The sequence below is a fragment of the Taudactylus pleione genome, unplaced genomic scaffold, assembly GCF_031769625.1.
Source record: "Taudactylus pleione unplaced genomic scaffold, aTauple2 ptg001222l, whole genome shotgun sequence".
Lineage (NCBI taxonomy): Eukaryota > Metazoa > Chordata > Amphibia > Anura > Myobatrachidae > Taudactylus > Taudactylus pleione.
The window spans coordinates 122,576-137,180 of record NW_028285622.1 but is presented as its reverse complement, the minus strand read 5'-3'; positions in this window follow the sequence as shown (position 1 = coordinate 137,180).

Sequence of the window (14,605 nt, the reverse complement as noted above, 5' to 3'; positions counted from 1 at the left end):
ACAATGGTAGGTAAGGGATCAGACCCACAATGATAGGTAAGTGATCAGACGCAGAATGATAGGTAAGTGATCAGACGCACAATGATAGGTAAGTGATCAGATGCACAAGTCGAGTTAAGTGATCAGATACACAAGTCGGGGTAAGTGATCAGAAACGCAAGTCGAGGTAAGTGATCAGAAACACAATGATAGATAAGTGATCAGACACACAATGATAGGTAATTGATCAGACACACAATGATAGATAAGTGATCAGATACACAAGTCGAGTTAAGTGATCAGATACACAAGTCGAGGTAAGTGATCAGAAACGCAAGTCGAGGTAAGTGATCAGAAACGAAACTCGAGGTAAGTGATCAGATACACAAGTCGAGGTAAGTGATCAGAGACACAATGATAGATAAGTGATCAGATACACAATTCGAGGTAAGTGATCAGATACACAATGATAGGTAAGTGATCAGACCCACAATGATAGGTAAGTGATCAGACCCACAAGTCTAGGTAAGTGATCAGACGCACAATGATAGGTAAGTGATCAGACGCACAATGATAGGTAAGTGATTAGATACGCAGAATGATAGGTAAGTGATCAGATACACAATGATAGGTAAGTGATCAGACACACAATGATAGGTAATTGATCAGACACACAATGATAGATAAGTGATCAGATACACAATGATAGGTAAGTGATCAGATACGCAAGTCGAGGTAAGTGATCAGAAATGCAAGTCGAGGTAAGTGATCAGAAACACAACTCGAGGTAAGTGATCAGATACACAAGTGGAGGTAAGTGATCAGAGACACAAGGATAGGTAAGTGATCAGATACACAATGATAGATAAGTGATCAGATACACAAGTCGAGGTAAGTGATCAGATACACAATGATAGGTAAGGGATCTGACACACAATGATAGGTAAGTTATCAGACGCACAAGTCTAGGTAAGTGATCAGACGCACAATGATAGGTAAGTGATCAGACGCAGAACGATAGGTAAGGGATCAGACGCACAATGATAGGTAAGTGATCAGACACGCAAGTCGAGGTAAGTGATCAGATACGCAAGTCGAGGTAAGTGATCAGAGACACAATGATAGGTAAGTGATCAGACACGCAAGTCGAGGTAAGTGATCAGATACGCAAGTCGAGGTAAGTGATCAGACACGCAAGACGAGGTAAGTGATCAGATACGCAAGTCGAGGTAAGTGATCAGAGACACAAGGATAAGAAAGTGATTAGACACACAATGGTAGGTAAGGGATCAGACCCAGAATGATAGGTAAGTGATCAGACGCAGAATGATAGGTAAGTGATCAGATGCACAATGATAGGTAAGTGATCAGATACACAATGATAGGTAAGTGATCAGATACACAATGATAGGTAAGGGATCAGACACACAATGATAGGTAAGGGATCAGACACACAATGATATAAACAAGGATAGGTAAGTGATCAGACACACAATGATAGGTAAGTAATCAGACACACAATGATAGGTAAGTGATCAGACACACAATGATAGGTAAGTGACCAGATACACAAGGATAGGTAAGGGATCAGACCCACAATGATAGGTAAGTGATCAGACGCACTAGTCTAGGTAAGTGATCAGACGTAGAATGATAGGTAAGTGATCAGATACGCAAGTCGAGGTAAGTGATCAGACACGCAAGTCGAGGTAAGTGATCAGATACGCAAGTCGAGGTAAGTGATCAGATACACAATGATAGGTAAGTGATCAGATACGCAAGTCGAGGTAAGTGATCAGACATGCAAGTCGAGGTAAGTGATCAGATATGCAAATCGAGGTAAGTGATCAGATACGCAAGTCGAGGTAAGTGATCAGATACACAATGATAGGTAAGTGATCAGACCCACAATGATAGGTAAGTGATCAGACCCACAAGTCTAGGTAAGTGATCAGACGCACAATGATAGGTAAGTGATCAGACGCACAATGATAGGTAAGTGATTAGATACGCAGAATGATAGGTAAGTGATCAGATACACAATGATAGGTAAGTGATCAGACACACAATGATAGGTAATTGATCAGACACACAATGATAGATAAGTGATCAGATACACAATGATAGGTAAGTGATCAGATACGCAAGTCGAGGTAAGTGATCAGAAATGCAAGTCGAGGTAAGTGATCAGAAACACAACTCGAGGTAAGTGATCAGATACACAAGTGGAGGTAAGTGATCAGAGACACAAGGATAGGTAAGTGATCAGATACACAATGATAGATAAGTGATCAGATACACAAGTCGAGGTAAGTGATCAGATACACAATGATAGGTAAGGGATCTGACACACAATGATAGGTAAGTTATCAGACGCACAAGTCTAGGTAAGTGATCAGACGCACAATGATAGGTAAGTGATCAGACGCAGAACGATAGGTAAGGGATCAGACGCACAATGATAGGTAAGTGATCAGACACGCAAGTCGAGGTAAGTGATCAGATACGCAAGTCGAGGTAAGTGATCAGAGACACAATGATAGGTAAGTGATCAGACACGCAAGTCGAGGTAAGTGATCAGATACGCAAGTCGAGGTAAGTGATCAGACACGCAAGACGAGGTAAGTGATCAGATACGCAAGTCGAGGTAAGTGATCAGAGACACAAGGATAAGAAAGTGATTAGACACACAATGGTAGGTAAGGGATCAGACCCAGAATGATAGGTAAGTGATCAGACGCAGAATGATAGGTAAGTGATCAGATGCACAATGATAGGTAAGTGATCAGATACACAATGATAGGTAAGTGATCAGATACACAATGATAGGTAAGGGATCAGACACACAATGATAGGTAAGGGATCAGACACACAATGATATAAACAAGGATAGGTAAGTGATCAGACACACAATGATAGGTAAGTAATCAGACACACAATGATAGGTAAGTGATCAGACACACAATGATAGGTAAGTGACCAGATACACAAGGATAGGTAAGGGATCAGACCCACAATGATAGGTAAGTGATCAGACGCACTAGTCTAGGTAAGTGATCAGACGTAGAATGATAGGTAAGTGATCAGATACGCAAGTCGAGGTAAGTGATCAGACACGCAAGTCGAGGTAAGTGATCAGATACGCAAGTCGAGGTAAGTGATCAGATACACAATGATAGGTAAGTGATCAGATACGCAAGTCGAGGTAAGTGATCAGACATGCAAGTCGAGGTAAGTGATCAGATATGCAAATCGAGGTAAGTGATCAGATACGCAAGTCGAGGTAAGTGATCAGATACACAATGATATGTAAGTGATCAGAGACACAAGGATAGGTAAGTGATCAGACACACAATGATAGGTAAGTGATCAGACGCACAATGATAGGTAAGTGATGAGACGCAGAATGGTAGGTAAGGGATCAGACGCAGAATGGTAGGTAAGGGATCAGACGCACAATGATAGGTAAGTGATCAGACACACAATGATAGGTAAGTGATCAGACGCACAATGATAGGTAAGGGATCAGAGACACAATGATAGGTAAGTGATCAGACACACAATGATAGGTAAGTGATCAGACCAACAATGGTAGGTAAGTGATCAGACATACAATGATAGGTAAGTGATCAGACACAGAATGATAGGTAAGGGATCATACACACAATGATAGGTAAGTGATCAGAGACACAATGATAGGTAATGGATCAGAGACACAATGATAGGTAAGTGATCAGAGACACAATGATAGGTAAGTGATCATACACACAATGATAGGTAAGTGATCAGACACGCAATGGTAGGTAAGGGATCAAACCCACAATGATAGGTAAGTGATCAGACGCACAATGATAGGTAAGTGATCAGACGCACAATGATAGGTAAGTGTTCAGACACGCAAGTCGAGGTAAGTTATCAGATATGCAAATAAAGGTAAGTGATCAGATACGCAAGTCGAGGTAAGTGATCAGAGACAGAAGGATAGGTAAGTGATCAGACACACAATGGTAGGTAAGGGATCAAACCCACAATGATAGGTAAGTGATCAGAGACACAATGATAGGTAAAGGATCAAACCCACAATGATAGGTAAGTGATCAGACGCACAATGATAGGTAAGGGATCAGAGGCATAATGATAGGTAAGTGATCAGAGACACAATGATAGGTAAGTGATCAGACACACAATGATAGGTAAGTGATCAGACGCAGAATGATAGGTAAGGGATCAGAGACACTAGGATAGCTAAGTGATCAGAGACACTAGGATAGGGAAGTGATCAGACACACAATGATAGGTAAGTGATCAGACCCATAATGGTAGGTAAGTGATCAGACACAGAATGATAGGTAAGGGATCAGACACACAATGATAGGTAAGTGATCAGAGACACAATGATAGGTAATGGATTAGAGACACAATGATAGGTAAGTGATCAGACGCACAATGATATACACAAGGATAGGTAAGTGATCAGACACACAATGATAGGTAAGTAATCAGACACACAATGATAGGTAAGTGATCAGACACACAATGATAGGTAAGTGATCAGACGCACAAGTCTAGGTAAGTGATCAGAAGCACAATGATAGGTAAGTGATCAGAAGCAGAATGATAGCTAAGGGATCAGACGCTCAATGATAGGTAAGGGATCAGACACACAATGATAGGTAAGGGATCAGACACACAATGATAGGTAATTGATCAGATACACAATGATAGATAAGTGATCAGATACACAAGTCGAGTTAAGAGATCAGATACACAAGTCGAGGTAAGTGATCAGATACACAAGTCGAGGTAAGTGATCAGAGACACAAGGATAGGTAAGTGATCAGATACACAATGATAGGTAAGTGATCAGATACACAAGTCGAGGTAAGTGATCAGATACACAAGTCTAGGTAAGTGATCAGATACACAATGATAGGTAATTGATCAGACACACAATGATGGATAAGTGATCAGATACACAAGTCGAGTTAAGAGATCAGATACACAAGTCGAGGTAAGTGATCAGATACACAAGTCGAGGTAAGTGATCAGAGACACAAGGATAGGTAAGTGATCAGATACACAATGATAGGTAAGTGATCAGATACACAATGATAGGTAAGTGATCAGACACACAATGATAGGTAAGTGATCAGATACAGAATGATAGGTAAGTGATCAGATACACAATGATAGATGTGATCAGACACACTAGTCTAGGTAAGTGATCAGACACACACTGATAGGTAAGTGATCAGACACACAATGGTAGGTAAGGGATCAGACCCACAATGATAGGTAAGTGATCAGACGCAGAATGATAGGTAAGTGATCAGACGCACAATGATAGGTAAGTGATCAGACACGCAAGTCGAGGTAAATGATCAGATATGCAAGTCGAGGTAAGTGATCAGATACACAATGATAGGTAAGTGATCAGAGACACAAGGATAGGTAAGTGATCAGACGCACAATGATAGGTAAGTGATGAGACGCAGAATGGTAGGTAAGGGATCAGACGCACAATGATAGGTAAGTGATCAGAGACACAATGATAGGTAAGTGATCAGAGACACAATGATAGGTAAGGGATCAGACGCAGAATGATACATAAGTGATCAGATACACAATGATATAAACAAGGATAGGTAAGTGATCAGACACACAATGATAGGTAAGTAATCAGACACACAATGATAGGTAAGTGATCAGACACACAATGATAGGTAAGTGACCAGATACACAAGGATAGGTAAGGGATCAGACCCACAATGATAGGTAAGTGATCAGACGCACTAGTCTAGGTAAGTGATCAGACGTAGAATGATAGGTAAGTGATCAGACACGCAAGTCGAGGTAAGTGATCAGACACACAAGTCGAGGTAAGTGATCAGATACGTAAGTCGAGGTAAGTGATCAGATACACAATGATAGGTAAGTGATCAGATACGCAAGTCGAGGTAAGTGATCAGACATGCAAGTCGAGGTAAGTGATCATATATGCAAATCGAGGTAAGTGATCGGATACGCAAGTCGAAGTAAGTGATCAGATACACAATGATAGGTAAGTGATCAGAGACACAAGGATAGGTAAGTGATCAGACACACAATGATAGGTAAGTGATCAGACGCACAATGATAGGTAAGTGATGAGACGCAGAATGGTAGGTAAGGGATCAGACGCACAATGATAGGTAAGTGATCAGAGACACAATGATAGGTAAGTGATCAGATGCAGAATGATAGGTAAGTAATCAGACACACAATGATAGGTAAGTGATGAGACACACAATGATAGGTAAGTGATCAGATGCAGAAGGATAGGTAAGTGATCATACGCACAATGATAGGTAAGGGATCAGATGCACAAGGATAGGTAAGTGATCAGATACACAATGATAGGTAAGTGATCAGATACACAATGATAGGTAAGGGATCGGATACAGAATGATAGGTAAGTGATCAGACGCACTAGTCTAGGTAAGTGATCAGACGCACTAGTCTAGGTAAGTGATCAGACGCACAATGATAGGTAAGTGATCAGACACACAATGATAGGTAAGTGATCAGACACACAATGATAGGTAAGTGATCAGACGCACTAGTCTAGGTAAGTGATCAGACGCACAATGATAGGTAAGTGATCAGACGCAGAATGATAGGCAAGGGATCAGACGCACAATGATAGGTAAGTGATCAGATACGCAAGTCGAGGTAAGTGATCAGATACGCAAGTCGAGGTAAGTGATCAGATACACAATGATAGGTAAGTGATCAGACCCACAATGGTAGGTAAGTGATCAGACACAGAATGATAGGTAAGGGATCAGACACACAATGATAGGTAAGTGATCAGAGACACAATGATAGGTAATGGATCAGAGACAAAATGATAGGTAAGTGATCAGACACACAATGATAGGTAAGTAATCAGACACACAATGATAGGTAAGTGATGAGATACACAATGATAGGTAAGTGATCAGACGCAGAAGGATAGGTAAGTGATCATACGCACAATGATAGGTAAGGGATCAGATGCACAAGGATAGGTAAGTGATCAGATACACAATGATAGGTAAGTGATCAGATACACAATGATAGGTAAGTGATCAGATACACAATGATAGGTAAGTGATCAGACGCACTAGTCTAGGTAAGTGATCAGACGCACAATGATAGGTAAGTGATCAGACGCAGAATGATAGGCAAGGGATCAGACGCACAATGATAGGTAAGTGGTCAGATACGCAAGTCGAGGTAAGTGATCAGAGACAGAAGGATAGGTAAGTGATCAAACACACAATGGTAGGTAAGGGATCAAACCCACAATGATAGGTAAGTGATCAGAGGCACAATGATAGGTAAGGGATCAAACCCACAATGATAGGTAAGGGATCAGACGCAGAATGATAGGTAAGTGATCAGACGCAGAATGATAGGTAAGGGATCAGAGACACAATGATAGCTAAGTGATCAGAGACACTAGGATAGGTAAGTGATCAGACACACAATGATAGGTAAGTGATCAGACACACAATGATAGGTAAGTTATCAGAGACACAATGATAGGTAATGGATTAGAGACACAATGATAGGTAAGTGATCAGACGCACAATGATATACACAAGGATAGGTAAGTGATCAGACACACAATGATAGGTAAGGGATCAGAGACACAATGATAGCTAAGTGATCAGAGACACTAGGATAGGTAAGTGATCAGACACACAATGATAGGTAAGTTATCAGAGACACAATGATAGGTAATGGATTAGAGACACAATGATAGGTAAGTGATCAGATGCACAATGATATACACAAGGATAGGTAAGTGATCAGACACACAATGATAGGTAAGTAATCAGACACACAATGATAGGTAAGTGATGAGACACACAATGATAGGTAAGTGATCAGACGCACAAGTCTAGGTAAGTGATCAGACGCACAATGATAGGTAAGTGATCAGATGCACAATGATAGGTAAGTGATCAGACGCAGAATGGTAGGTAAGTGATCAGACGCACAATGATAGGTAAGTGATCAGATACACAAGTCTAGGTAAGTGATCAGACACACAATGATAGGTAAGTGATCAGACGCAGAATGATAGGTAAGGGATCAGATACACAAGTCGAGTTAAGTGATCAGATACACAAGTCGAGGTAAGTGATCAGAAACGCAAGTCGAGGTAAGTGATCAGAAACGAAACTCGAGGTAAGTGATCAGAGACACAAGGATAGGTAAGTGATCAGAGACACAATGATAGATAAGTGATCAGAGACACAATGATAGATAAGTGATCAGATACACAAGTCGAGGTAAGTGATCAGACGCACAAGTCGAGGTAAGTGATCAGACGCACAAGTCTAGGTAAGTGATCAGACGCAGAATGATAGGTAAGTGATCAGACGCAGAATGATAGGTAAGGGATCAGACACACAATGATATAAACAAGGATAGGTAAGTGATCAGACACACAATGATAGGTAAGTAATCAGACACAGAATGATAGGTAAGTGATCAGACACACAATGAAAGGTATTTGACCAGATACACAAGGATAGGTAAGGGATCAGACCCACAATGATAGGTAAGTGATCAGACGCACTAGTCTAGGTAAGTGATCAGACGTAGAATGATAGGTAAGTGATCAGATACGCAAGTCGAGGTAAGTGATCAGATACACAATGATAGGTAAGTGATCAGATACACAATGATAGGTAATTGATCAGATACCAAGTCGAGGTAAGTGATCAGACGCACACTGATGGGTAAGTGATCAGACACAGAATGATAGAAAAGTGATCAGATACACAAGTCGAGGTAAGTGATCAGATACAGAATGATAGGTAATTGATCAGATACCAAGTCGAGGTAAGTGATCAGACACACACTGATGGGTAAGTGATCAGACACAGAATGATAGATAAGTGTTCAGATATACAAGTCGAGGTAAGTGATCAGATACAGAATGATAGGTAAGTGATCAGATACACAATGATAGGTAAGTGATCAGATACACAATGATAGGTAAGTGATCAGATACACAATGATAGGTAATTGATCAGATACCAAGTCGAGGTAAGTGATCAGATACGCAAGTCGAGGTAAGTGTTCAGATATACAAGTCGAGGAAAGTGATCAGATACAGAATGATAGGTAAGTGATCAGACACAGAATGATAGATAAGTGATCAGATACACAAGTCGAGGTAAGTGATCAGATACGCAAGTCGAGGTAAGTGATCAGATACGCAAGTCGAGGTAAGTGTTCAGATATACAAGTCGAGGAAAGTGATCAGATACAGAATGATAGGTAAGTGATCAGACACAGAATGATAGATAAGTGATCAGATACACAAGTCGAGGTATGTGATCAGAGACACAATGATAGGTAAGTGATCAGATACACAAGTCGAGGTAAGTGATCAGAGACACAATGATAGGTAAGTGATCAGAGACAATGATAGGTAAGTGATCAGACACAATGATAGATAAGTGATCAGATACACAAGTCGAGGTAAGTGATCACATACACAATTCGAGGTAAGTGATCAGACACACAATGATAGGTAAGTGATCAGATACAGAATGATAGGTAAGTGATCAGATACAGAATGATAGATAAGTGATCAGATACACAAGTCGAGGTAAGTGATCAGACACACAATGATAGGTAAGTGATCAGATACAGAATGATAGGTAAGTGATCAGATACACAAGTCAAGGTAAGTGATCAGATATACAAGTCGAGGTAAGTTATCAGATACACAATGATAGATAAGTGATCAGACACTCAATGATAGATAAGTGATCAGATATGCAAATCGAGGTAAGTGATCAGATACGCAAGTCGAGGTAAGTGATCAGATACACAATGATAGGTAAGTGATCAGAGACACAAGTCGAGGTAAGTGATCAGACACACAATGATAGGTAAGTGATCAGATACAGAATGATAGGTAAGTGATCAGATACACAATGATAGATGTGATCAGACACACTAGTCTAGGTAAGTGATCAGACACACACTGATAGGTAAGTGATCAGACACACAATGGTAGGTAAGGGATCAGACCCACAATGATAGGTAAGTGATCAGACGCAGAATGATAGGTAAGTGATCAGACGCACAATGATAGGTAAGTGATCAGATGCACAAGTCGAGTTAAGTGATCAGATACACAAGTCGGGGTAAGTGATCAGAAACGCAAGTCGAGGTAAGTGATCAGAAACACAATGATAGATAAGTGATCAGACACACAATGATAGGTAATTGATCAGACACACAATGATAGATAAGTGATCAGATACACAAGTCGAGGTAAGTGATCAGATACACAAGTCGAGGTAAGTGATCAGAAACGAAACTCGAGGTAAGTGATCAGATACACAAGTCGAGGTAAGTGATCAGAGACACAATGATAGATAAGTGATCAGATACACAATTCGAGGTAAGTGATCAGATACACAATGATAGGTAAGTGATCAGACCCACAATGATAGGTAAGTGATCAGACCCACAAGTCTAGGTAAGTGATCAGACGCACAATGATAGGTAAGTGATCAGACGCACAATGATAGGTAAGTGATTAGATACGCAGAATGATAGGTAAGTGATCAGATACACAATGATAGGTAAGTGATCAGACACACAATGATAGGTAATTGATCAGACACACAATGATAGATAAGTGATCAGATACACAATGATAGGTAAGTGATCAGATACGCAAGTCGAGGTAAGTGATCAGAAATGCAAGTCGAGGTAAGTGATCAGAAACACAACTCGAGGTAAGTGATCAGATACACAAGTGGAGGTAAGTGATCAGAGACACAAGGATAGGTAAGTGATCAGATACACAATGATAGATAAGTGATCAGATACACAAGTCGAGGTAAGTGATCAGATACACAATGATAGGTAAGGGATCTGACACACAATGATAGGTAAGTTATCAGACGCACAAGTCTAGGTAAGTGATCAGACGCACAATGATAGGTAAGTGATCAGACGCAGAACGATAGGTAAGGGATCAGACGCACAATGATAGGTAAGTGATCAGACACGCAAGTCGAGGTAAGTGATCAGATACGCAAGTCGAGGTAAGTGATCAGAGACACAATGATAGGTAAGTGATCAGACACGCAAGTCGAGGTAAGTGATCAGATACGCAAGTCGAGGTAAGTGATCAGACACGCAAGACGAGGTAAGTGATCAGATACGCAAGTCGAGGTAAGTGATCAGAGACACAAGGATAAGAAAGTGATTAGACACACAATGGTAGGTAAGGGATCAGACCCACAATGATAGGTAAGTGATCAGACGCAGAATGATAGGTAAGTGATCAGATGCACAATGATAGGTAAGTGATCAGATACACAATGATAGGTAAGTGATCAGATACACAATGATAGGTAAGGGATCAGACACACAATGATAGGTAAGGGATCAGACACACAATGATATAAACAAGGATAGGTAAGTGATCAGACACACAATGATAGGTAAGTGATGAGACACACAATGATAGGTAAGTGATCAGACGCAGAAGAATAGGTAAGTGATCATACGCACAATGATAGGTAAGGGATCAGATGCACAAGGATAGGTAAGTGATCAGATACACAATGATAGGTAAGTGATCAGATACCCAATGATAGGTAAGGGATCAGATACAGAATGATAGGTAAGTGATCAGACACACAATGATAGGTAAGTGATCAGACGCACTAGTCTAGGTAAGTGATCAGACGCACAATGATAGGTAAGTGATCAGACGCAGAAGTCTAGGTAAGTGATCAGACGCACAATGATAGGTAAGTGATGAGATACGCAAGTCGAGGTAAGTGATCACACACGCAAGTCGAGGTAAGTGATCAGATATGCAAATCGAGGTAAGTGATCAGATACGCAAGTCGAGGTAAGTGATCAGAGACAGAAGGATAGGTAAGTGATCAGACACACAATGGTAGGTAAGGGATCAAACCCACAATGATAGGTAAGTGATCAGAGACACAATGATAGGTAAGAGATCAAACCCACAATGATAGGTAAGTGATCAGACGCACAATGATAGGTAAGGGATCAGAGGCATAATGATATGTAAGTGATCAGAGACACAATGATAGGTAAGTGATCAGACACACAATGATAGGTAAGTGATCAGAGACACAATGATAGGTAAGTGATCAGACACACAATGATAGGTAAGTGATCAGATACACAATGATATACACAATGATAGGTAAGTGATCAGATACACAATGATAGGAAAGAGATCAGACACACAATGATAGGTAAGGGATCAGACACACAATGATATAAACAAGGATAGGTAAGTGATCAGATGCACAATGATAGGTAAGTGACCAGATACACAAGGATAGGTAAGGGATCAGACATACAATGATAGGTAAGTGATCAGACGCACTAGTCTAGGTAAGTGATCAGACGTAGAATGATAGGTAAGTGATCAGATACGCAAGTCGAGGTAAGTGATCAGACACGCAAGTCGAGGTAAGTGATCAGATACGCAAGTCGAGGTAAGTGATCAGATACACAATGATAGGTAAGTGATCAGATACGCAAGTCGAGGTAAGTGATCAGACACGCAAGTCGAGGTAAGTGATCAGATATGCAAATCGAGGTAAGTGTTCAGATACGCAAGTCGAGGTAAGTGATCAGAGACACAAGGATAGGTAAGTGATCAGACACACAAGGATAGGTAAGTGATCAGACACACAATGATAGGTAAGTGATCAGACGCACAATGATAGGTAAGTGATCAGACGCACTAGTCTAGGTAAGTGATCAGACGCGCAATGATAGGTAAGTGATCAGACGCAGAATGATAGGTAAGGGATCAGACGCACAATGATAGGTAAGTGATCAGATACGCAAGTCGAGGTAAGTGATCAGATACGCAAGTCGAGGTAAGTGATCAGATACACAATGATAGGTAAGTGATGAGACGCAGAATGGTAGGTAAGGGATCAGATGCACAATGATAGGTAAGTGATCAGAGACAAAATGATAGGTAAGTGATCAGACACACAATGATAGGTAAGTGATCAGACACACAATGGTAGGTAAGGGATCAAACCCACAATGATAGGTAAGTGATCAGACGCAGAAGTCTAGGCAAGTGATCAGACGCACAATGATAGGTAAGTGATCAGACGCACAATGATAGGTAAGTGATGAGATACGCAAGTCGAGGTAAGTGATCAGACACGCAAGTTGAGGTAAGTGATCAGATATGCAACTCGATGTAAGTGATCAGATACGCAAGTCGAGGTAAGTGATCAGAGACAGAAGGATAGGTAAGTGATCAGACACACAATGGTAGGTAAGGGATCAAACCCACAATGATAGGTAAGGGATCAGACGCACAATGATAGGTAAGGGATCAGAGGCATAATGAAAGGTAAGTGATCAGACACACAATGATAGGTAAGTGATCAGACGCAGAATGATAGGTAAGGGATCAGAGACACAATGATAGCTAAGTGATCAGAGACACTAGGATAGGTAAGTGATCAGACACACAATGATAGGTAAGTGATCAGACCCACAATGGTAGGTAAGTGATCAGACACACAATGATAGGTAAGTGATCAGAGACAGAATGATAGGTAAGGGATCAGACACACAATGATAGGTAAGTGATCAGAGACACAATGATAGGTAATGGATTAGAGACACAATGATAGGTAAGTGATCAGACACAGAATGATAGGTAAGTGATCAGACACAGAATGATAGGTAAGGGATCAGACACACAATGATAGGTAAGTGATCAGAGACACAATGATAGGTAATGGATTAGAGACACAATGATAGGTAAGTGATCAGACGCACAATGATATACACAAGGATAGGTAAGTGATGAGACACACAATGATAGGTAAGTGATCAGACGCACAATGATAGGTAAGTGATCAGATGCACAATGATAGGTAAGTGATCAGATACACAAGTCGAGGTAAGTGATCAGAAACGAAACTCGAGGTAAGTGATCAGATACACAAGTCAAGGTAAGTGATCAGATACACAATTCGAGGTAAGTGATCAGATACACAATGATAGGTAAGTGATCAGATACACAATTCGAGGTAAGTGATCAGATACACAATGATAGGTAAGTGATCAGACGCACAAGTCTAGGTAAGTGATCAGACGCACAATGATAGGTAAGTGATCAGACGCACAATGATAGTTAAGTTATCAGACGGACAATGATAGGTAAGTGATCAGACGGACAATGATAGGTAAGTGATCAGACACACAATGATAGGTAAGTGATCAGATACGCAAGTCGAGGTAAGTGATCAGAAATGCAAGTCGAGGTAAGTGATCAGAAACGCAACTCGAGGTAAGAGATCAGATACACAAGTCGAGGTAAGTGATCAGATACACAATGATAGGTATGGGATCAGACACACAATGATAGGTAAGTGATCAGACGCACAAGTCTAGGTAAGTGATCAGACGCACAGTGATATGTAAGTGATCAGACGCAGAATGATAGGTAAGGGATCAGACGCACAATGATAGGAAAGTGATCAGACACGCAAGTCGAGGTAAGTGATCAGATACGCAAGTCGAGGTAAGTGATCAG